Raw genomic sequence first — 24,070 nt, forward strand, 5'->3', positions numbered from 1 at the left:
ACACACACACACACACACACACACACACACACACACACACACACACACACACACACACACAGATGGAAGAACTTTGTAAAGGTCAAGGAAATCAATGAAAGAACAGTGTGAAGGAGAGTGGCCCAGCTGTACCAGATTCAAACTGTATTATTAAGGGGGTAATCATCAAAACATGTTGGTTCTGGCTAAGATAGAGAGTGGTGGATCAGTGCAATAGATTGGCTACACAATAAATAGATTGTAGCAATTGACCATAGTAATTTATTGTTGGATAAATATAAAAACCCAACCATGGACAAAAACTGCTAGGAAAGCTGGAAAACAATGTAACAAAAACTTGAGTTTAAACTAACATCTCAAATTGTATATCAAGTTAAGATCAATTGGATAAATGATTTTGACATAAAGGCTGATACCATAAGCAAATTGGGAGAGCATGGAATAATTTTTCTCTGATCTCTGGATGAGGGAAGAATTTAGGACCAAAAAAGATATAGAGAGCATTATAAAATGTACAATGGATAATTTTGATTGAATAAAATTAATACATTTTTGCACAAACATAGCCAAGGTGACCAGAATTAAAAGGATACAGAAAAATGGGGGAAAAAAAATTTTAAGAGCAGGTGTCTCTGAGAAAGACCTCATTTCTCAAATGCATAGATGACTGAGTTAATTAAATGTATTAGAATTCAAGTCAACTTCTGAGTCAAAGGATATTAGCAGCGACTTTTCAGGTGAAGAATTCAAAGCTGCTTATAGTCATGAAGAATGCTCTAAATCACTATTAATTAGAGAAATACAAATTAAAACAATTTTGAGATACTATCTTATAGCCATTAGATTGACTAATATCTCAGAAAAGGAATCATGATAAATGCTAGAGACTAAGTAAATGCTAGATAAAGCTACAACAATAACACTAATGTTTGGTGGAGTTCTGAACTGATATACCTATTCTGGAGAGCTCAAAGGGCTATAAAACTGGGCCTAGTCTTTGATTCAGCAATGCCACTGCCAGGCCTGGATCCCAAAGTGATTTCCTAAAAGGGAAAAGAAACCATTTGTACAACAATATTTTTAGAGTTCTTATGATGGAAGTTAAGAAGTGGAAATTGAGGGAATGCCCATCAATTGAGAAATGACTGGACAAATTGTGTTATGTGATTGTAATGAAATATTATAAGAAGGATGATTTCAGAAAAACTTGGAAAGACTTATATGAACTGAAACAGAGTGAAGTGAGCAGAACCAGGAGAATGTTGCGTATCGTAACAGTAATATTATACGATGAAAAGCTGAATGACTTAGATTTTCTGAGTGATAGAATGATGAAAAATGCTATATGCCTCCAGAAAAAGAACAGATGATTTCTGAATACAGGCTGAAAAGCATAGTCTTCTTCTCTCCCTCCTCCCTACTCTTTTCTTTCTTCCATAAAATGTTTTACATGATGGTACTCTTTCAGATTCTTGCCATCTCAGGGTTGGAAAAGGGGCGGGAGAGATAGAATTTGGAACTCATTTGAAAAAAACCCATGAATGTTAAAATGATTTTTGCATGTAATGCAAATATGGAAAATAAAACATTATTGTAAAATTCTATTATTATATATTATTATAAACAAAAACAAAGTGGCCATCTTGTTCTCCATTTCCCATCTCAGCGCATTGACCCTGGCTGCACCCCAGACCTGTCGCACACTCCTTCTATACCTTTTTCCTTTTGAGAATCCTCAGTGTCTTAAAACTCTCCACTTCTGCACCTTCTTTGTGAGGCTGTTTGTGCGATGGCTTTTTCCTGCCTGGCTTGCTCATGCCTTTCCTTTTCATGTTAACTTTTAGGTGATTTTTAAAATACATTTTAGATGCACTCTCTCCTGATAGATGGTGAGCTCCCTCAGGGCAGCAGTGCTGTGACTGCACAAGGCTTGCTGATGGATCAGTTGTTTTCTCCATTTCACCGTAGTATAAACACATCTTGGGGAGTTAGTGCAGAATGGGCTGTACCAAGCTTGCAGGTCAGGCTTTGTTCTGTAGTCCAGTTCTTCTCCCTGCACTCTCTGGTGCACATTCTTGGGAGGCTCTGTCCTCGTTCTGTAAATGGCCACTGGTGGCACTTTGAAAGGATCTCTTGGGGTTTGGAGAGCAGGAGCATTTCATGCAAACTCTGTGCTTCAGAGAAGGGGTCCCTACTCCCCCACCTCTGAGAGTTGGAGGAAAACACCACCATTAGCTCCATTGGTTTGGACTCTGTTCCAAAGCCTGGGGGGTTGGCTTGTGAGGAGAGAGAGTGGTGGGCAGGTGCCATCTTCCACGTTCCCGTGGGCTGTGGGGTTGGGCACCAGCCTGCCAGGCTTCAGCCTGGCTTGGATGCATTCTCCATGATCCAGAGACCCTGCGCCCGGGCTACCCTGCATTCCCAACATGCCCAGCTGTTTAGGAGACCCTAGGGGAGACTCAACCCGTAAATCCACCTGCTTTTCCTCGGAGGCATTCTGCCCCAATGGAGCTGAGTGACCATGGCTTGGTGCAGGCAGTGGTACCAGGACTCGCCAGTCTCTCCGAGCCCAAGAGGGCTTTGCTTGCACCTGATGGTCTGCCATATCCCCTTCCTTTGATAAGACCTTCACCCATCTTGGCTATTTCAGGGGTCTCTGTTCTTTCTCCTTTCCAGAGCTGTCAGATTTCAGATCTGGGTCTCACGTGTTCCTCACCACTCCATCCACATGAGAATCTTCTCTAGTCCCTATTCCTATTTATGCCCTTGATATGGGCCAGGCCCTTCCCAGATTATCCAGAGGCCCCCCCCCCCAATGCCTTTTAATGAACCATTTTTAGCATTTTTTAGCATTCAGCCTTCCATTGAGCATGGAGAAAGTCAATTTGTCATAACAGAACTTGTTTCTGAAATTTTGGGAGAAGCTTAACCACTGATAGAAGCTTGCACCCAGAAGCACTGCTTCTCTCTCTAGGAGTCTGTATTTGCTCACCTACACCATCCCCCCCCTTTTTTTTTTATCATGCTCCAGTACTCAACCCCACTCAGGTATCAGAATTGTTTTATGACCAACTTCAGGGTTACCCACTTTTTTCTCATTTTGTGATGGTTTTGCTATAATGAGTAAGACCTTTCTTTTTTCTTTTAAGGCCTTGCGCTAAAACAAACAAACAAACAAACATCTTCTTAATACCATTCTTTGCTTGGGGATGACATAAGGTTTTGAATCATTGAAAACTCCACTTTCTGTCAAATCACTTTCAGTTCACCCCTAAGAGGATTCAGACTAGTGGCAGGTCAGCAGTGACCAGCCAGGAGCTATGAGATGGTCATCACTGGCACATTCGCAGGAGTGGCAGCTGGCAGTGGTGGCACCTCAGCTGAACTTGGAATTAAGAGACATGTGGATTTGAAGTCAGACTCTGAAGTCCAGTAGAATTCACTATGAGAATCTCCATATCCTTGAGTGTCATATGGATATAGTAAGATTATTATAAATTTCTGCTTTTTTTAAAACTGGTAGTGTGATGAAAGGTCCCTTGTTGTTTCAATAAGACATAGTCAGAATAGTTGTGGCAGTCGTACGTTTGACTCTTCCTAGCTGCGTGACCCTGGGGAAGTCCCTGCATGCCCTACACCCAGGGTCATCTCCTGTCGTCCAGGTCCATATCTGACCCATGTGGATCTGGAGCAAAAAGTGAGGCCAGGGGACCTCCCTCCCTCAAATCCACTTCATGTGCTTGTCGTGGCCTCACCCCCGATGCCCTGGTCCTCTTCAAGAATGAAGGACAGACATCATCATCACTATGTGGAAGACCCTGTGCTAAGCACATCCAAAGGGTATCTAATGTGAGCCCCACAGCAACCTGGGGAGGTCGCTGCTGTTGTCAGCCCCAATTTACAGGTGAGGGACCTCAGGCAAACACAGGTTAAGTGAGTTGCCCAGGATTATGCAGCTGATGAGTGTCAAGGATGAATCTGAACTTGGTCTTTCGGACGCCAAGTCCTTCCTTGTCATGAAGCCAGGGAGAAGGATTACTGGTAGTGTGGTGTATATCTTCACTCTGCTCCAGTGTCCGTGAACACAGCTAAAGGACGGCCGTTGTGTCATGGATATATTTGCCATGAAAGATTTCCAGAAGACAACGGATGAGAGTCACCTGCAGATTGTGGGAGGGGGTCCTGCCTCTGCCACAGGACCTCTGGGTTGTACATTAGGACACCTACACCCACCTCACACACATATACACACACCTCACTCACACACATGCACTCTTCACACCCACACATACACACACCTCATACACCACACCACACACTACACTTTACACCCTTCACACCCACATACACATACCTCACAGACACACACACACACACACACACACACACACACACACCTCACACACCCATACACACACCCACACACACCCTTCACTAACCCATCCCCCAGTACCAATGGGTGCCCTTGTCCTGATGGGTCCACTTGCTCCTGTGCCCTCTGAGTGTGGGTGGTGGTGAAGTCTTAAATCAGCTCTTGATATTTTGGATTTCCAGTCACATGGGCTTCATTTCCAAGACTGACATAGTTTGAAAATTGCATTTGGGTTATTAAAAAGTTCTTTCTTCTTGCTGTGAAAGGCAGAGCTTGTCCTCTCACAGTTTAGATTCTCTGGTTTGGGACTCAACGTGAGCATGTGCTCCTTGAGATTTTAATGAGCACATGGGAATTTGTCATTATTGATGCAGTCACTTGTGGTATGGGGGGGAAGGACTTGCTCTCATTCATGCACTGACACCACTCCCTCTTCCTTGGCATCCTCTTTCTCTTCCACCCTTAGCTCAGTGGCCGGTTCATTGCCACACCACTCTGTCATCACCTGGCTCTCCTCTGCTGCTCATCCTCTGTTGCTTTTTCTTCCCACATTTGTGGGTTATGAGAGGTGACCTGTGATGTGCCAAAGTCCAGCTTAGTCTAGTGAAGAGAGCGCTGTGGTTGCCGCTGTTACTGGTGGTGTTTGTCCTTCATTCTCCAAGAGGACATAACATCAGCAAGGGAGGGGATGCCATGACATGCTAGTGACCTGGATGGATGTGTGTGTGTGTGTGTGTGTGTGTGTGTGTGTGTGTGTGTGTGCGTGTGCACATCTCCCGTCTCCTCTGGAGTTGGCTGCGCCCAGGGGTCAGAGAGGGAGCGGGCCAACTGGAGGTGGTGCAGTGTTGTTAAGAGTGTCTAGGTCACCGTAAGTGTAACCTTCGAACCTCCCTCCTCCTGCTCCTAGTGGTGGCTGTCGGTGGAGAAGGTGGCAGCGCTCACTTCGGTATTTCTTTTCAAGTCAGAATGATTCAGCCTTCCATTGAGCATGGAGAAGGTCAATTTGTCATAACAGAACTTGTTTCTGAAATTTTGGGAGAAGCTTAACCACTGATAGAAGCTTGCACCCAGAAGGCCAGTCTGTGGTGGTCCTGGCCTGACCTTGACCTGGGCTGGCCCATTCAGACACTGCTCCTCTTTTCCTCCATTTCTCCAGGGGCAAGGTGACTTGAATGTGGGCTTTTCTAAATTTCTTAGCATTGGGGGTTTGAACCAGTAGGGAGGTGATGTGTGCATTTATTTTATATTATTTTGAAATAATTTCACTTCACCTGTTAACCTTCCATTCTCCATTTTGATACCATAACTTTAATTTGACTGGAAAGTTGTCTTCTCACTTGAGAAGTAGCTCTTGGAGTTTTATGTGATCAGCCACAGTGAGCTGGCCATGTTGACCTGATAAATGGGCCTGGGGGCTAGAGTGGTCCAGAGGAAATTTGGGGAGTCTTGGCTTTTTCTTCCTGGATGGCCCAGCCCGGGTTCTCAGAGGATCATTGACTCTGGCACCCAGCCAGGCTCCTGTCCCCAGTTCCCCTCTTTTGAGTCTCTGGCGTTGGAGGCTCAGAGGCAGAGGAGGGCTCTGTCCCTTGGAGAGGTTTGATCTTGTGTCTTTCTGCCCCGGCAGAGCCAGCCTTCCCAGACAACAGGGCCTCTGGAGTCCAGACTCGTGGAGGGGCCCGGAGTCCGGCCAGGCCTTGTTCACCCAGGAAGGACTGCAGCCTCTGCAGGCAGGGGAGCCCCACGGGGGGGGGGGGGGGCGCTGCTCTGGAAAGGGAAATCCAAGTCTCCCCCTGATCCATTGCTTTAATCACAGGGGAAGTCCGGCAGATAGGTAAGCCATAATTTTAGGGAGTTTGGGTTGCTAAGCATGATTAGGATCCCAATCCCTTTGAGGTTTACCCTTTCGCTGCTACCAAACCACTGTTTAGCCTCTCAGGTCAGAGGTTACGAAAAGCAGTCGTCAATTAAAGCGTTATTAGTTGTAATTGGTAATGCCATGAAAGGAGCCAGCCAAACTGAGTCTGATCATAAAAGACCCTTTGTTAAGATATTTAATAAATTAACACTCTGTCTTGAAAGGGGGGAGCTGATTACAAAGGCCAGGGTTGTTAATCATAATGTTTACTTTCTTCAAAAGCAGGCTCTAGTGTGCCATAATCTTTCGACAGCGGTTGGCTTGTCTTTTCCTTTCCTTTCTCTTTTCTTTTCCCTTCTCCTTTTCCCCTCTTCCTCCTCCCCTCTCCCCTCCTTTCCTCCTTTTCCCTTCCCTTTCTTTCCCTTCTTCTCCCCTTGGCCCTGGCCCCCTAAGCCATGAAGGGGTCAGTCTTGAGGGTCTGGGTGATGGCAGAGACAAAGCCAGGTTCCAAGGGTCATCTCTCTTAGCTTGCCCTGAAGAACTGGCTCTGACTTGGAAGGAGGACTGCAGTTTTTGTAGGGTCACATTACAAAGTAATTTGAGTCAGAGGTACTCAATTTTAAAGATTGGGTACTTATGGCCAGGGATGGGGTTTCTCTGCGACAGGATTTTGGGCTAGCATTTCTAGTTGGCTTTTTCTTCCCATCTCTTGAAGTATTCTGTGAGGAAGCTTGGGCTCATGGGTTGCCAGGGAATCTCAGAGAAAGAGCCAAGCTGGCTACCTCCCCTTTGGCCATGACCTTGGTAAGCTTTGCCCCAGAGCCCGCAGGTCCTCCTTGGGTACTCTCTTGGGGCCCTGCTGACCCCAAAGGTGCCGACGGTGAGCAGTAGGGGGCATCTTGGACTTGTGCTTTCCACATGTGTGTGAAGTCTGGTCTTTGGGGCAGTTGTAATGAAAGAAAATCCTGCCCTTGGCCTGCTGTGCAAATTAGCCATATGGCAAAGTGTAATATCCCGCTGAACGTCATTATGGGGCCCTATGAAAAGGGCTCCCCTTTTCACATGCAGGCAAATTAAAATGGCTCTTTCTGTATTTTTCCTCTGAATAAACCTGTCTTCACTTGGATGCCCAGGCAGTTAAAAGGGAGCTACAGCTGCAGTCAGGGTGGTGAAACGACAGGCCTTTGCCCACAGGCAGAATGGAAAATATGACTTCCTGTAGGCAAAGCTGGAAGAAGAATGGTGCATCCCCCCTATCTCCCCCCCACTCCCCCTCTGATAGCCCTCACTACCGGATGACAAGAGAAAGGATTCTAGTACTTGGAGCGGGGAGGAGAAGAAGGAAGCAGCATTACTTAAAACAACAAAAAGATCCTCACAGACCAACCCCCCCCCCACACACACACAATCCCTCTGGGACAGAAGCTTTGAACCAGAGGGAGGTTTAACCTGGTACTAAGGTGAGCCACAAAAGGGTTCCTTTTACCTATTGTTTGAATACACTGTTGTCTGGCTCTCATCTCTTCCCTTAAGAGGCAGGTGGGAGAAGATGCTTGGAGTACAGAGTGTTCTGTGTCCCTAGGAGGGGATGTTTTCCTGGGTCAGGCTGCATCATCTACAGATAAGGTCTCTGCAAAAGGGACAGTGAGTCATCTGGCTTTAGAAAAAGTGGATCTCTGGGAAAAGCCCAGCACCTCCACAAGGAAAACCTTTTTCAAACATTCTTTGTGTGAATGAAATGTTGGGGAGAGGCCTTGTTCTGTTCAGTTGGACTTTTCCTTGCCCTCAGTGGCAAGGTCTGTGAGGTTTCAGTAGGTCCTACTTACCTTGGGCTCTCTTTGGCAAAGACATTTGATACTTTTGCAGAAAGAAAACACATCATTATTTTAGCCATATGGATTTATTCCATTTCCCTCCCTGGGTTGTTGGACACATGGGACAGGATGCCAGAAACCCAACGATGTGGATGGACCTTGACCAAATAGACTTGGCCTGATTCTTCCCTCAGACCTCTGGGACTAGTGATGTTGGGTTCTCCTTCCTCTCTCTGAACTTTAATTTCCTCATCTCTAAAAGGAAGGGTCCATGTGACCCCTATGTAAGCTCCTATGACAAGGAGTCCGTCCCCCCCCCCATTCCCATTTTTAGACTCCAGGACATTTTCATTATTCACAATGCCTTCACTGATGTTTTAGTTTCATTTAATTCCATAAAGGGATTTGAAAAATGGAGAATGAAAAGATTAGAGCAGAGCTATGACAGGTAAAATCAGGGGAGGAATATGCTGATTTAAAAGCCAGCAATGGGGCACGGTCTCCTAGGGAGTATTTTCACCATTGTCATCAAATTCCCAATGATTACAAAAAAAACACATCCAAGAAAATGAATGGCTGTGGAGTGCTGGTATTTCTTTGGGGTCTTTGGGTTTGGAGGGCCAAGAAGAGGAATATTCCTCCTCCTTGCCAGTGGGGCAGATCATCAGGAGTCAGGGCCCTCCAACTGACTTCCAATTACCTCTTTTGCCAGACAAAAGGATATCCCCTCCCCACACAGCCTTAGTGGTTCCCTCTCCTGAGCTATTCCAAATGTGAATGAGATCAAACCCAGTATAGGGAATCCCTCCTGATCCTCTGAATGAACTCTGGTCCTGTGGAAGTCCAGCTGAGACTGATGCCCTTCATCTGGAGGATGAACCCCTCACCTCCAGAGAAGTGGGCCAAGGAGAGGAAGCATTTAAAGGGAGTTCCTTGTTTTGGGGGCACTAGGACCCAGCTTGGGGGGGAACTCTCCAGCTGACAGTGTGGCCTTTTGTTTTTTTTTTTCAGATTCTTTTGTTTGGAATTTATCCTCTGACCTGAGACTGCATATCTTATTTCTCAGGAAATAGAACTTGCTTCCAACAGCAAGGTTCAGCTAAACTGTTGGATTGTCTTTTAGCCTTGACTTGCACCCAGTGTTTTCTAAGAATTTCTCCCCCTACACCCCTTCTGGAGAGCCCCCTCAGCCTTCAGATCTTTGTTGTCTTTTTATTTGTTAACTCAAACCTAAGATTCCTTGGGTGTCAGATTGGAAGAGATTACCAAATGTAGAGGTGATAGGAAGGCCCTTGGAAGTCATGTCTCCCAAGCCTTCGTATGGAGTCTGAGGATTATAGAGGAAAGGAAGGCTGGTGGTGTGAAGTCCCGTAGGTAATATACAGCAACCAAGCAGAGGTTTAAACCCAGCAGCTCTGCTGCTATTCCCCTGCATTTTAGAAATAAAGTCACTGAGGCTGTTCCCAAATTCTCCTGGCTTCTTTTTGGCTCCCAGCAGATTTGGCGAACTAGATGATGATAGTAGTTATTAATGAGGATAATCTCAGCTCTTCCAGGTAACAGGTAGTAGTATACCTTACTAATCCAGAATTCCACTCACCGGCAATTCATCCAGAACCTAGTCTCCATCCAGAATGTGAGGAAGAAGCCCATGTGGAGGAGGTGCAGGTCAAAAACTTCAGTTCTTGGAATTTGGTGCCTTCAGAACTGTCCTCGAAGCTCTTTAGCACATAATCCAGTAACCTTGGGGGGGCTGGTTTCCAAGCTGTATCAAAAGTATCTTATTCAAAGGGAAGCCAAAGGCTGCTTCAGGCAGGCACACAGACAGCAAAGGAGGAGACCTTTGAACTAGAACAAGCAGGCCCAGCAGTCTTATTGGAACAGCAGTCTTAGACCAGTTGGATCCCAAGGATATCAGAGGGTACAAGAATTGCGTTTTAGAATGGTCTATCCAAAAACATTGATTAAGGACCTACTCTGTTTTAGGGACTGCCATAGGTATAACCCCAAATCAAAGCATCCTTCTACTCAGAGGGCTTGCATTCTTTCAGGAGACCCAACAGAAAAATTGTTGTTTGTAGACTTCCCAAGTCCCTCTCCTCTTAGCCCCAGCTACAGTTCTGGGTTGTTAAGGAAGGAGAATGTTAACATTTGGTGGGGAGGGGAATGAAAACAAACAAAAAAAAAGAGTCAAATCTCTTTCAGAAAAATTTTAATGTTTTTGTTTATATCATTACATATTTCCCAATTACATGTAAAAAAATTTGTTTGCTTTTTTGTTTTGTTTCTATTGTTTTTACAAGACCTTGGGGTTAACTGAATTGCCTGGGCTCACATAACTAGGTAATTATTGTCTGAGGCTGTATTTGAACTCAGGTCCTCTTGACTCCATGACTGGTGCTCTATCCACTGCACTACTTTGTTTCCCCTTAAAACAATTTTTAACACTCAATTTCTTTTTAAATTTTGAATTCCAAGTTCTCTCCCTTCTTCTTGCCCTTCCCCCTTTAAGAAGGCAAGTCCTTTATACAAGTGAAGTGATGTAAAACTTATTTCAATATTAGCCATGTTGCAAAAGAAAACACAAGCAAATACAGAAAAACAAGAAAAATGAAAAAAAAAGTTGTTTTTTTATTTTTTAAATTTTAAGACAGTGGGGTTAAATGTCTATTCCAAGGTCACACAGTTAAGCAATTATTAAGTGTCTGAGACTGGATTTGAACTCAGGTCCTTCTGACTCCAGGCGCTGGTGCTCTAACCTCTGTACCACCTAGCAACCCCCCAAAATCTATTTTTTTTAAAGATAAGCTTTAATCTGCATTCAGAGTCCATCAGTTCTCTTCCTGGAGGTACCACATGTTGGAAGTTGTCTTGCATCACTGTCTTGATCAGAACCTCAGTCTTTTACAGTTAATGATCCCTAGACTGCTGCAGTTACTAGGCACCATGGTCTCCTGCTTCAGGGCACTTCAGTCTGGATCAGTTCCTAGGTCTTCCCAGCTTTTTTTAGGCTCAACCTGCTCATCACTCCTTTCAGCACAGTGGGATTCTACACAGCTCCATTCCATAGCTGCTCCCCACCGGATGGGCCTCCCCTTGATTTCCTGTTCTTTGCTGCCACAAAGAAAGCTGCTGTCAATAGTTCTGGATACATAGGTCCTCTCAGTTTTTCTGTGGCCTTAGAGCCCTTTGGGGGTCAAGCTCTCAGTGGCTCCCCAGGGTGGCTGGACAGTTCAGAGCTCCACCAGCCACAGTGCCACAGTGCTGCAGTGCCCTCTTTTTCCACCAACCTGCCAGCCTTGGGCCATGGCTTGAATGAAGGGAAGACCCACCTTGAGGCGGAGGGGAGGAGGGGCTGCATCCCAGGCACGGTCCCTGCCAAGGTGTAGGAATGGTGAACACAAAGAAGACAGATCTGGAAGAAGGAAGATGGAGGAGAAGACTGGAAAAGTAGCCTGGGATCAGATTAAGAAAGGGTTAGAGGATCCACCCAGGAGCTTCTAACTTTCCTTAAAGTGTCTAGAGAGGGGAATGATGAGATGAGATCTTCACTTCAGGAAAATCCCTTTGGCAGCTGGATGGGGGAGAAACTTAAGGCAAGCAATTGAGATCAACCTGGGGTGAAGTGAGGTGCCAAGGTTTGGGAGATTGGCATGGAGTGGTCCCAGAACCAAGGAGGGTAGGGCCTGATGGAACTGGGCCCTTGTGAAAATTCTTCTATTTGATTTGACTCGTTCCTAGAGGATTTCTAGATAATCTAGGTTTAAGGATTTACATTTTTAGCCAGAACTGATGGTAACAGTGTTTTCACCAAAGGAGAAGCGTTCTGACCTTAAGAACTTCGTGCACTGAGAGATGGTTGGGGAAAAGTCAGTGATGTGGAGAAAAGGAAGAGAGAGACCTTTTGTAGTTGGATTGGTTTCTGGCATCAGGTGGCCCAGGCAACTGAAGGCTCTGAAGGATCCATTTGCTAATAGGTGGGATTCTACGGATTCTATGGTAGTCTCATAGCAGCCAGAATTTTAGATAGAGACGATGAGACTTCCTAGCAGTGATTGCCTTAAGAAGTTCAAAGTAAAAGGGATACATTGACTTTTTGGTTAGAAACAACTGCTATTTATCACCTGGGTGATGTTGGGCACTTCCCTTTACCTCTATAGGTCTTGTAAAATTTGGAGGTTGGAAAAAATCGTCTACTTAAAAAAGCCCCTTCTAGTCCTTACTCCTTCAGTTACGCAAACAGAAAAAATTGGACATAGATTGTGACTTGAAAACCAGGCAAGTGTCATCAGTGAGAAGTCGGAGAATGACCAGACAATAATGTACAGCTTTCACTGAGTATTTGCTTTCTTTTTATATGATCTGGACTATCACAGTAGCTTTTTCAGTGGTGGTTGTTGTTGAATTGTATTTATTTATATTTTCCCTCATTCTAATTTAGTATTTTATTTTCCCTCAATTATATATATATGCGTTAAAAAATTTCTGCATTTATGTTCTAAAATCGAGTTTCAAATTCTCTCCCTTTCCCCTACCCCCCGATAGAGAAGGAAAACAATTTGATAGAGGTTTGTGTAGTCACGCAAAACATTTCTATATTAGTCATGCTGTTAAAGAAAATTGGACTAATATTAAAATCCAAGAAAAATAAAGTAAAAAAGTATGCTCCAATATATATTCATTCTCCATCAGTCTTTCTCTGGGGATGGATAGCATTTTTCATCATAAGCCCTTCAGAGTTATCTTAGATCATTGCTATGAATAGCTAAGTCATCACAGTTGATCATCAAATAATATTGCTGATACTGTGTAAAATGTTCTGGTTCCACTCATTTCGCTTCATATCAGTTCATGTAAGTCTTTCTGGGTTTTTCTGAGAGCATCTAGTTTATCATTCCATATAGCACAATAGTATTCCGTCACAATCTCATACTCCAACTTGTTCAACTGTTTCCCAATTGATGGGCATCCCCTCAATTTCCAATTTTTTGCCACTAGAAGAGGATTCTATCAATTCTTAGACATGGTTCCAAATTGTTTCACATAATGGTGAATCAGTTCACAGCTCCACCAACAGTGGAACCCTGAAATAGACTTTTTATTCAAGACATGCTGTCTTCGAGGTTTCTTGACAAAAGTCCAGGTTTGGGGAGAGGGCAAAACTGGGCTGTAGATTATATAGTTATTATATGTTTGTGAGGAATGAGAAAAATTTGGGGGTGTTGTGCTACACATTTGTCCCATTTTCTTAGGACCTTTTGGCCTCATATGACCCTGAATGGTGAACCTGCTTGAATTATCAAGTTAATGAAAGCAGGAACTATGTCTTACTTATTTACCATTTGTGCTGTCTCCTTCCTTAAGTACTGAACAGATTATCTGCATGAGGGAGAAGCTCTAAATCCATGAAAACTGAACAGTGGGTGGCTAACAAAAGAAAAATGTGTTCTTCACCTTGGTTAGGGGACATTACTTTTCAAGTGTTTAAAAGCCCAGATATGAGGGAAATATCTTGTCTCAACAGTTGTGAACCTTACTCTGAAAGTAGAGAGAAAGAAATTACTGTTCCCTTAGTGATCCTAACTCTGGGAGGTCATCTCTCCTATTCCCTTCCTTTCCCTTCCACCTCAACCATTGCAGAGAGATGAAAATCTTCAGTTTTAATACCTGTCTGATGAGAAATGTCCCTTCTTTTCTCTGTATAGTGGGGAAGTGGTGTTTGACTTTAATGGTTTCCAAACTATGAGCCCCAGATGCTAGTTTTTCCACATGTATGTAGATGCTGTTTTGATGAATAAGATATGAATTACTTTTAAAGCATTGTTGAATTAATATCCTTTTGACATAATGTAATTTCTCAGGTAACAGCTACTACCAGTAAAAATGAAGAGAGACAGGAGGAGGCAGAGTGGACAGAGAGCCAGGCTTAGAGTGGGGAAGCAGGTGAGAGAGTGGGTAGAGCATCGGAAAGCATCTAGCTTATCATTTCTCCATGACAATCTCAAACCACAACCTGTTCAGCCATTTCCCAATTGATAAGCATCCCCTGAGTCTGGGGTCAGGAAAACCCCAGGTCGAAGCTGGCCTCGTGCAGCTTGCTGACTCAGAGCAAGTCACTCAGCCTCTGTCTTCCTCAGTTTACTAAGCTGCAGAATGAGGACAGTAACAGCAGCAGCCTCTCAAGGGTGTTGTAAGAAGCCCATAGCACAATGCCTGTCACCCAGTAGTCATTGTAAATATACCTGTCTTTGGTTTGGGTCTGACTTTGGGTAATCCCTTACCAACAGTGAAAGCAATATTACCTGAGCATCTGCACCATTGCCAGAACATAAGAGACCTTAAAAATTGTGTTACTTAGTTCATCAAACACCCTTCATCTTAAAATGCACCAAAGGAGCCCTGTCCTGAGCAGCAGCAGGTATTCCTCTTATGTAGCCTATTGAGGGGGCACGCTGGGCCCCTTGCTGGTGCAGAACCTTCTCCCCTTCAGGGACATGGAGGATTAACAGAGGACTAGGGCAGCCTCAGTGCCCACTGTGAGGAAGCACCAGCTCCCATTTGACGTCATCCCTCAAGGAAGAGTCCTGGAGGCAAGGCTGACAGCTAACTGGGGCTGGGTGGTGGTATCCCTTCGCCCAGAGCACGCCTTCCCAGCCCAGCTTCTGTATGTCCAGCTCACATACTTGGCTGCATGAGTGGACCAACCAAAGGGGAACCCGTCCAGCAGCCAGGAGGGAGACTGACCTGATTGCCCAGAATGAGGAAGGCGAACCTAGAGAGGCAGACGCTCACAGCTTTTATATTCTTTTTCTGCCCTGTAGAAGGAATAACCAAAATGTTAAAAATGAATGAACTTCAGGATGAAGTAAGGATTCTATTTGGACTTAAATATAGAATTTCATTTCATTTATTTTCTTGTCATTTTCAGCAGATAATTTAATTAGTGCATTATGGCCTAATTAGAAAGATGGCTTTCTCCTAAATTCTTACAAAAGTGTACTTTGGATCTGAAATCTGCTGAATATGTAACATCATGCTAGAATAATAAAGATCCTTTAGGGCTGTTAACCTTGAAATGAAGAACCTTTTAGTGTACATAATGAACTTGACATTTCGTAACATGACTCTTTGGTGAAATGGGACAGGAAGGGAATAGTATTCTACATGTGGCTTTGGTCGGGGATGAGCTAAGGAGTGTAAGGAATTATGAAGAAGGTCAAGGATTGAATTTGGGGGAAACTTTGGGAGACAAAGGAGAGGAATTTGAAGAGGAAAAGCTGGGAAGATATGAGCAAGAAGAGATTTCCCTCTGTGAGTAAAGGTCCTCAGAACAGTCACCACAATAGGGCTTGGGGGGGGGCGCAACAAAGGACTTTGAATCTTGCTTTCAGAAAGCATGGAAAACAAGTGGGAATTTTGTAATGGCCTCTTGGGTGCATAATGTTTATTTAGCCCAAGCCAGATTATTGTTATCTCTGCTTAAAAGTGCAAGCTGGGCTTTTTCCCAGAAGAGTAGGAAAAAAGGGCTTTCTATTGTCCAGGTTACTAGAGAGCATGAATTTTTCCTTTGAAAAAACCAACTCAGAAAAAAGGGGATTTGAGGAAGGGGAAGTCAGGGTTGGAAAAATGTCACCCAGGAGACCAGAAAAAAAAAAACCAGGATCTTGGGACACTTGGAAATGGGTTGGAGCCTTGGGACACATACTGGAGAAGAGGAAAAATGCACAGGCTTCTTGTTCAATGTTGAGATATTGAGTATGAGCATTTCAGAAGCACTTACTGTGATCTAAGTGCAAAATGCTGGGCATCCTGATACAAGTCTGCTCCCAAGGAGCTTCTATTCTGATGAGGAAGACCATCCATAAAAAAAGAAGCTGGAGAATTGGGGGTGGGCAGGAGAGGATCCTCAGCAGGAGAGAGAAAGCTTCTGGGGAGAGGAGGGGGAAATGGAAGAAGTCATCTATTGTGAACCATAAGGGGGACAGAAAACAGGGTAATTTTGGTGGGCACTCCACTGAGAATTGGTACTAGAGGACAAGAGAGCTGAATGTAGTTTTGACCAATAGTCAAAAGCAATAATTACCTGAGCATCTGCACCATTGCCAGAATTTAAGAGACCTTAAAGATTGCTATTTAGTTCATCACACACCCTCCATCTTAAAAATGTACCAAAGGAGACCTGTCCTGGGTGGCAGCAGGTGCTTCTCTCGTGTAGCCCTTGAGGGGCATACTGGTCCACTTGCTGGCACAGAACCTTCTGTTCCTTCAGGGACATGGGGGATTAACAGAGGACTAGGGTAGCCTCAGTGCCCACTGTGAGGAAGCATAGGCTCCCATTTGACTTCATCCGTCAAGGAAGAGTCCAGACTCTTGAAGACCAGACTAAAGAGGTTCAGAGGAAGGACAGATCGTATTTCCTGGGAGGATTGGGAAGCTCTCAAGGAAGTTCATCTGAAGATACCCAAAAGAAACAATTAGAGAAGAGTTGGGTAGTTTCCTCCATGGGGAACTTGAAGAGTTTACAGTAGCTTTGTAAAGGGCACATACAGGTGATGGAAACAAGAACAGGTAATAGAGAAGAGACCAAAATGTGTTATGGTCTTCCAGGAATGGTCTGAGCCTAGGAAGAATTGGTGGTGTTCAGTCATTTCAATCATGTCTGACTCTCATGACCCCATTTGGGGTTTTCTTGGTAAAGATCCTAGAGGTTTGTTGTTTCCTTCTCTAGCTAATTTTACAGGTGAGGAAACTGAGGCAGATAGGGTGAAGTGACTTACCCAACTAGTGAATGTCTGAGCCCAGATTTGAACCCAGGGAGATGAGTCTTCCTGACTTCCGGCCCAGCACTCTAGTCACCACACCACTCAAGTGTGCTGAGGAGGGAAGCTGAGTCTCAGACAACCCATGGGATGCTATGAAGGGAGGACAAGAGAAAGAAAAATTCCTCCATTCTTATTGTGTATGAAATAGTTAGCTCACCACATCAGAAGAAAGGAAATCATCTCTCATAGCCTTTAATGAGTTCCAATTTGGAGTCAGGCAGTCTGTATTTGAATCCCAGCTCTGGGTGACTACCTTTTTAGGCCTCAGTTTCCTCAACTCTAAAACAAGAGGCTTGGGTTTGGACAATGTAAAGTGGTTTAAAGTCTCTTGTCTTTAACTCTCTGGTCCTCTAGTCCTCCCCTGACCATACAGGAGCACCGTTGGTGCCCTTGGAGGACCATCCCATCCCTTTTCACCCTTTGTCTTCCTTCCTTTTATACTTGGACTATTCTTAATGCTTCATCATGACCCCGTCAAAATAGGAACTCTTTTGAGTTGTAGAATTGTAGAAAACTAAGTGGGCAGATAAGCCATTTTGCTTCAGGATTGCTTCTGTGAAAACCATAGTTAAATCACTAATTAAACTATCAAATTAAAGTTACTGGTCATTGATCATCCACTGTACTGTGGACTTTGATATTCTTGTCCCCCTTTTTGTCAGCAAAGATGTGACGCATCTATCATTACTACTAACTGCTGATTAGTTAATGGTAGTTTTTGATTATTTACACCCAATTTCAACAAAACTAGCTTCCCCATTTGGGCTTGAGTTAGATGGAGATGACAGAGGATTGCTAACTTTACTGTTCTGATGTGTTAAGATTATGGGCTCTGGGGGAAAGTATTCTTTGAGTTGCCATTTTGAATGTGTTTTTTACTCAATATAAAATAAACTACTGATGTCTAAAAAAGTTGATGTTGTAATCTTGTCACCTTGTGGTTCCTGAGGACAACTTTTTCATGCTCTTAATGCCAGTTGATGCAATACCCATCTGCATGCACACAACATACATATGTACATGTATAGATATATGTGCATATATTTACAGAGAATAATCACACATAAAAATATATATGCGTGTGTTCATGCATACAGACAAATGACCATCTTAGGGAGAAGGCATGCTTAGTAAGCAAGATTAAAACTTGCAGAAGGTGAAATTTTAGTTGAAACCTGAAAAAAAAAACTCAAAGGAGGTAAGAAGGAGACACCCCCCCCCCAAATGCCAGCCTTGGGGATGAGCCCATGAAAATGCCAAGAATCTGAGTTGAAGTGACTTGTGCAAAGAGACCAGTATTACTTGGTTGTGGAGCATATGGAAGAGAAACAAAGCAGGAAATGTCCTAAGGTTTGAAGCGACCAGGTTAAACAAGATTTTCTTTTTGATCTTGGAAGTAGGGAGCCACTGCAGTTGACTGAATATCAGTGACAAGGTCAGGCCTCCAGTGTAGGAAGATCAATTTGATAGCTAAATGAAGGATGGATTGAGGTGGGATACACATGAGGCAGGAAGATCCACTAGTGGACCCTTGTTCTTATCTAGTTGTGAGGTGGTGAGGGCCTGCCCTAGGCTGGGGGCAGAGGGGCTGTCTCCAATAGGACCTCAGCAAGGAGAGGATTCAGCTAAACTCTTTAGGCTGATATGGGACAGTTCTACCAGTCTGTTTACTGCCTGTTGGGTGGTCTACCTACTGAAATATTTCACTTTAGGGACTGAAAGGACTTTCTGCTCTTTCCCAAGCCCATGAGTACCTAACTCTGAAAACAAAGGAGACTCCAGCAAAACTAATTCAAGACTCAGAAATCCAGGGATTTCAGATCAAACCTCTGTCTTCTGCTGAGACTATCAACCAGCATCCATTTCTCTTCACCACTTGGGGAAGGCTTGCATCTCTAGAAGTCCTTCTACCTGTCGACCAAGTATTGCTGAAGTACAAACAAGCATTAGGACCCTCCAGCTCATCTGAGTGGAGGAGTTTAAGATCCCTGTCCCAATATCCTGTCCAATTGATGTTCCCAAAATTACTTCTCTGTGTAGCATGTACCCACCCTCTATTGTTAGCAGTAATTATGATCGGAGCTGACAAAAACGAATTCATGCTAGGCTAGTTTAATTTCATTTTTTAACAGCTATTAGCTTGTCAGACAAGGGAGATGCTACAGGTATAATTTACCTTGATTACAAACCACTGGCCAATCTTTTTATGCTAACATGTGGGCAAGATGAAGAATGGTTGTCTTGGTTCCCATATTCAGAGGACTCAGAACTAGGTGGATGACTGGCCTTAGAATAGTTATACCAGAGTTAACATTCCCTCCCAAAGAAGCTTGGAGTGGAATGCTTCATGATCTGTGCTTGGTCCTCTATTGTTTAATATTTATCAGTGACTTTAATAGAGACATTCCAGACTTATTTTTCAGATTTTCAGATGACACAAAACTTGGTGGTAGAGTTAATTTAAAAAAAATAACAATTTAGAACTTTGGATGAAAAGTGCATATAAATATATTCTCTTTGGGCCCAAAATTTGACTTCCAAAGTACAATATTAGGATTTTGCATTATGCTAATACTTTATTTATACAGAATGTCTACAAGAGGACAACACCACATCTCAGAAAGGTATAGTGACTTCTTATTCCCTCGAGGAGCTGATCTAGAAGCTCTCTTGGAGGCTAATGCCATAACTCTCCTTTATGTCTCCACACCAGCCTTCTAACCCTTTCCATCCCATCTTTGCCTTTGTGCAGGAGGACACATGATAGTTGTCCCCAAGAGATTCAGTTGGAATGGATTTGACCCAAATAGCTTTTGAGATTTCTTCCAACTCATAAATGGGAATGGCACTGTCCATTAGCATCATTTCTTAAGATCTAGACTGCAATGTTTCTGTTGCATCAGACTGAAGAGAGGAACCTAGATAAGCTTTATGTTTTCCCCAAGGGCCATTTCATCACCAAGGCCATTTTCCATCTTGTTGCTGCTGCTTCACTCTCCAAGCCAAGTGTCTGAGGCCAGATTTGAAGTTCTGTCCTCCTGACTCCAAGGCCAGTGCTCTATCCACTGTGCCACTCAGCTATACTCTTGACCCTGGGCAAGTCACTTAACCCTAATTGCCTCACTTCCAGGGCCATCTGCAGTCATCTTGATTCATTTCTGGCCACTGGACCAGATGACTGGAGGAGGAAATGAGGCTGGGGACTTCGCATAGACTCCCAAACTCTAACCCTATTGACTTGTTTGTCCTAGTATCACCTCCCTGATGTCATGGTCGTCTTCAAGACTGAAGGACAAACATCATCATCATCACTTTCCAAACCAAACCAGAGACCATTACTGTTGCAGTCGGAGTGACCTAGTTTGTCTCTTCTTTACTCCTAACCCCTCTCCCTTTGCTTCTAGAATTTTAATGTTACCAACAGTACTAGTGCCTCCGAAAAGGGCATCTCAGAAGCCTGCCTTATTGTTCCTCTCATCCTCTTTATGACTTTCCTGACCATAACTTCCTTCTTTGATCACCAGCCCCTGTAGGTATACTTCTTTAGAGCAGACTCTTGTCCCCACCTTTATATTTAACCACTGAGTGTCCAGCTTCCATGTGCTGGTAACCACTGCTTTCTGAGGGCAGCTGATGGTCCTCTTGACCATTCGGAGTGCTGAATTAAATGTTATTCATTTTCTCATTCTGTGATTACTTTTACAAACTTAATATAATTTTTAGGTCATTTCATAAGTCCGGGAATTTGCTGCTTCCTTAAATTGTGGTTTAATGAACCTTTAGATTTCACTTTCTTCATCTGTCTCAATTTCTACACTTCTTTTTTTGAAAATAGTCTGACTTTTTTGTGGGCTCTGACCCCAGAAATAATGATGGCACTGTAGGGCTTAGAATCCTTAAGCCTTCAAATTATCCCTTGTTTTTGAAAGCATCTCTTGGGTCAAGAAAAGTGGAAACTGGGCGCCACCAGGTTCCAGGATTTCGTTTCCTGCTCTTTGGTGATAATCCTGGGCTAGGCTACGCTGTCTGGGTAGATGGACTTCTTAGCACTTTACCCTTTTCTTCAGTCTGTCTTTGGCTATGGTCAGGCTCTCTGTTCATTGAGATGCTTGGTTCAGAATGTGACGTCTTCTTTCTGGAATGCTCTGTTGCAGTATCCTCAAGCAGTTTCCCAGCTTTTGGTTTAAACTCCGAGCTGTCTCGGCTTCCTACGTAGAGGTTGGGGATGGCTCCCCCCTCCCCCCAACTCCTGAGTTCTGGCCTCTACTCAGTATTGGTCATGTTTAAACCAAGATGTTAATCATCTGGAGGGAAGGAATCAGACCTATCATCTTCTGTCATCTTCTGTTTATTGAGTGCATATTGAGGGTGGAACTCTGTATATGAGTGCTGAGGGAATGAATAGAGATTTTGGAGATCTGGTTGATATGGTATTATGGAAGGAGAACTGCACTAAAGGTCTTTAAACCTTGACATGTTAGTCCCAATTTATGCCATTAAATAGCCATGAAACTGAATTTTTATAATTGTCTAAACTTCCTCCTGCATCTACCTCCCTCTTTCCCAGAGAGCCATCCTATATAATAAGGATTTTGTGTTAAGAAAAGACATCATTTTGCTAAAAAAAAAAAAAAAAATCTGACATAGTCTACTCAGCACGGGTATCCCACCAGTGGACTCTTCACTTCTGTAAAGGTGGGGCAGAAAAGGGTCTTCTCATAGCTCCTCTTTGGGGTTATACTTATTTTTTGTAATTTTACAATATTTGCTTTCTATTTAAAATTACATTTTTAGTCATGCTTTATTATATATCATCCAAATTTCTCCAAGGACACCCCCTCCATACCACTCCTACAGAGCCATTACATATAACAATCTTTTTAAAAAATTAAATGGGGAAGAATAGGGGAAAGAAAATTCAACAAAAATCAATTAGTATGTTGCAAAAAACTGAAAATATATACAATGTACCACAGCCATGATTGTCCCACCTCTGTAAGGGAGTGGATAGAGAGGCCTTTTCTCATATCTTTTTAATTTCACAGTGTTAACTTTTAATTGTGTAGTATTCTTTCTATTACATCGTATAGTCATTTCACACTGTATAAATCTTTCCCGGCTTCCCTATATTCATCACACCTACTGTTTTTTACAGCATAGTTATAGTTTACCCTTGGATCACAAGCTGTTTAAATAGTCCCGCATCAATAAGAATCCACATTGTTTCCAATTCTTTGTTTCCACAAAACATGCTGCTATAACTATTTTTGCTTTTATGAGGACTTCTTTCTTTTCAATTACTTCTTAGTAATACGGAATCTCAAGGTCAAAAATCATGAATGTTTTAGTCATTTTGCATAATTCCAAATTCCTTTCCAAAATGGTAATGGTGATTCACACTCTGCCAAAAATGCATCAGTGTGCCTTCCTTCCCACAGTCTCCCTAGCACTGGCTATTTCTGGCTTGTTATCTTTACTGCTCATGAGATGTCCACACCTTTGCAGCCTTTAAGACTGCCCATCTCCCTCTTTTCTTGGCCAGACCCTGTTCTTCTCTGGGTCTTTGCGACATTGTGCTCTGTTCTTCTGCCTGTAGAATGGCTCCTTCCCTACTTCATTCTTATTAATTGTGGAGAATTTCCCAAAGCTTTGCCTTTGGTTAGCTTTTTTTCTGCCTCTAAACTGAGCCCTTTTGTTATTCTATCAATGTTGCTTCCCCATGTTTGTATATCTCACCCTAACCTCTCATCTCCTAGTGGACCTGCTCTAGTCCTACATTACAGTCTCATTGTCCTCCCAACATAGCCGGTCCTCTGGTCGTGTCTGCCTTCTCATAACATCTCTCATACATCCACAGCCCCCATCTCAGTGCGGGCCATCATCACCTCATGGCTGGAGTCTTGTCCTAGTCTTCCGGGTAGTTCCTGCTTCGAGACTTCATCCCCCTCTCAGTCTTTCACTCAGCTTTTTTTTCAAAGTGATTTTCCTTTCAAAGTGATTTCAAAGTCCTGTTATGGAAAATGTCATCCACATGCAGAGAAAAAACTATGGAGTCTGAATGCTGCTACTTTTTAAAATTTCTTTTTGTGTTTTTTCTTTCTCATGTTTTTTTTTTCCTTCTTAGTTCTAATTCTTCTTTCACAACATGACTAATACGGAAATATGTTAAACATGACTGAATATGTACAATCCATTTTAGATTGTTTGCTGCCCTGGGGTGGGAGGGAGGGGAAGGTGGTAGAAAAATGTGAAACTCTTGCAAAAGGATGAATGCTGAAAATATCTTTGCATAAAATTAGAAAAAGAAATAAAATGAAAATGAAAAAAATGATATCACACCATATACCTGACAGTATTCTTCTTCTGTATTCCTCCAATACAGTGAATTGCCATAGCTCCCTACTCTCTGAGATCAACTATGCATGCACACACATGTGAGTGTTTATCTATGTATACATACTTTCATGTAGATGTTTAGCTACATGGATGAATGGATGGACGTCTATGTTGATGGCCATAGATAGATACGTCTATATCTATAGACAGATACTTTAGCCATCCTCTCCATGGACTATGTGCTTCGACTACACCAACACACCACACCACCTTTTCTTCCCCGTGCCTTGAGAGCTCCCCTCCCTCCCCTTGGGTCTCGCCTTCCTTCAGGACTCTGCTCAGATCCCATCTGGAGGCTTTCCCCCTTAGGGGCAGGATACAAACAAGAGAGAAACGGTACAGATGGAAGCTTGTAGGACCCCCTCCTTAAACTGGCACTGCCTGGCTTCCCACCCTTCTTAATATCTCCTTGTTTAGCAGACAGCCAGGCATGTGGTCTCAGAGTGCTTAACAAAGGCTCTGGTCACTCTGTCTTGGGGGCCTGCATCCCTCCCCTTCCCTGGGCTGGTAGGGAATGCTCTTTCCCACTAGTGCTGTGGCTACATTGGACTGGTCCACCTCTTGCCCTCAGCCATTATCATTGTGGGGGGCTGTTCAGACTCAGAGACTGCTGTTGGGGTTTCCATTATACCCATAAGGCTCCCCTCCTCTGCCGTATGTGCCTTCAGTGGACTTGGTGTGAGAGCTGGGGACGGGCCTGGGAGGGTTTAGAGGAGACAGTGTTGACCTGGGCTAAAAGGAATGGACCACAAAGAACTTCACCACCACCCCCCACCCCTGCCAAAGGCAGAAGTGGGAAGATGTGTTGGGA

At 43.6% G+C, this 24,070-nt stretch overlaps 1 protein-coding gene across 4 annotated transcripts in view; it reads left to right on the forward strand.

Annotated features, from left to right (window-relative positions):
- EXOC6B (exocyst complex component 6B) overlaps positions 1 to 24,070 on the forward strand; it is a 525,494-nt gene that overhangs the window by 252,963 nt on the left and 248,461 nt on the right. The gene's annotated exons all lie outside the window — the stretch shown is intronic.

This window comes from Macrotis lagotis, chromosome 1, assembly GCF_037893015.1.
Source record: "Macrotis lagotis isolate mMagLag1 chromosome 1, bilby.v1.9.chrom.fasta, whole genome shotgun sequence".
In the NCBI taxonomy this organism is placed as follows: domain Eukaryota; kingdom Metazoa; phylum Chordata; class Mammalia; order Peramelemorphia; family Peramelidae; genus Macrotis; species Macrotis lagotis.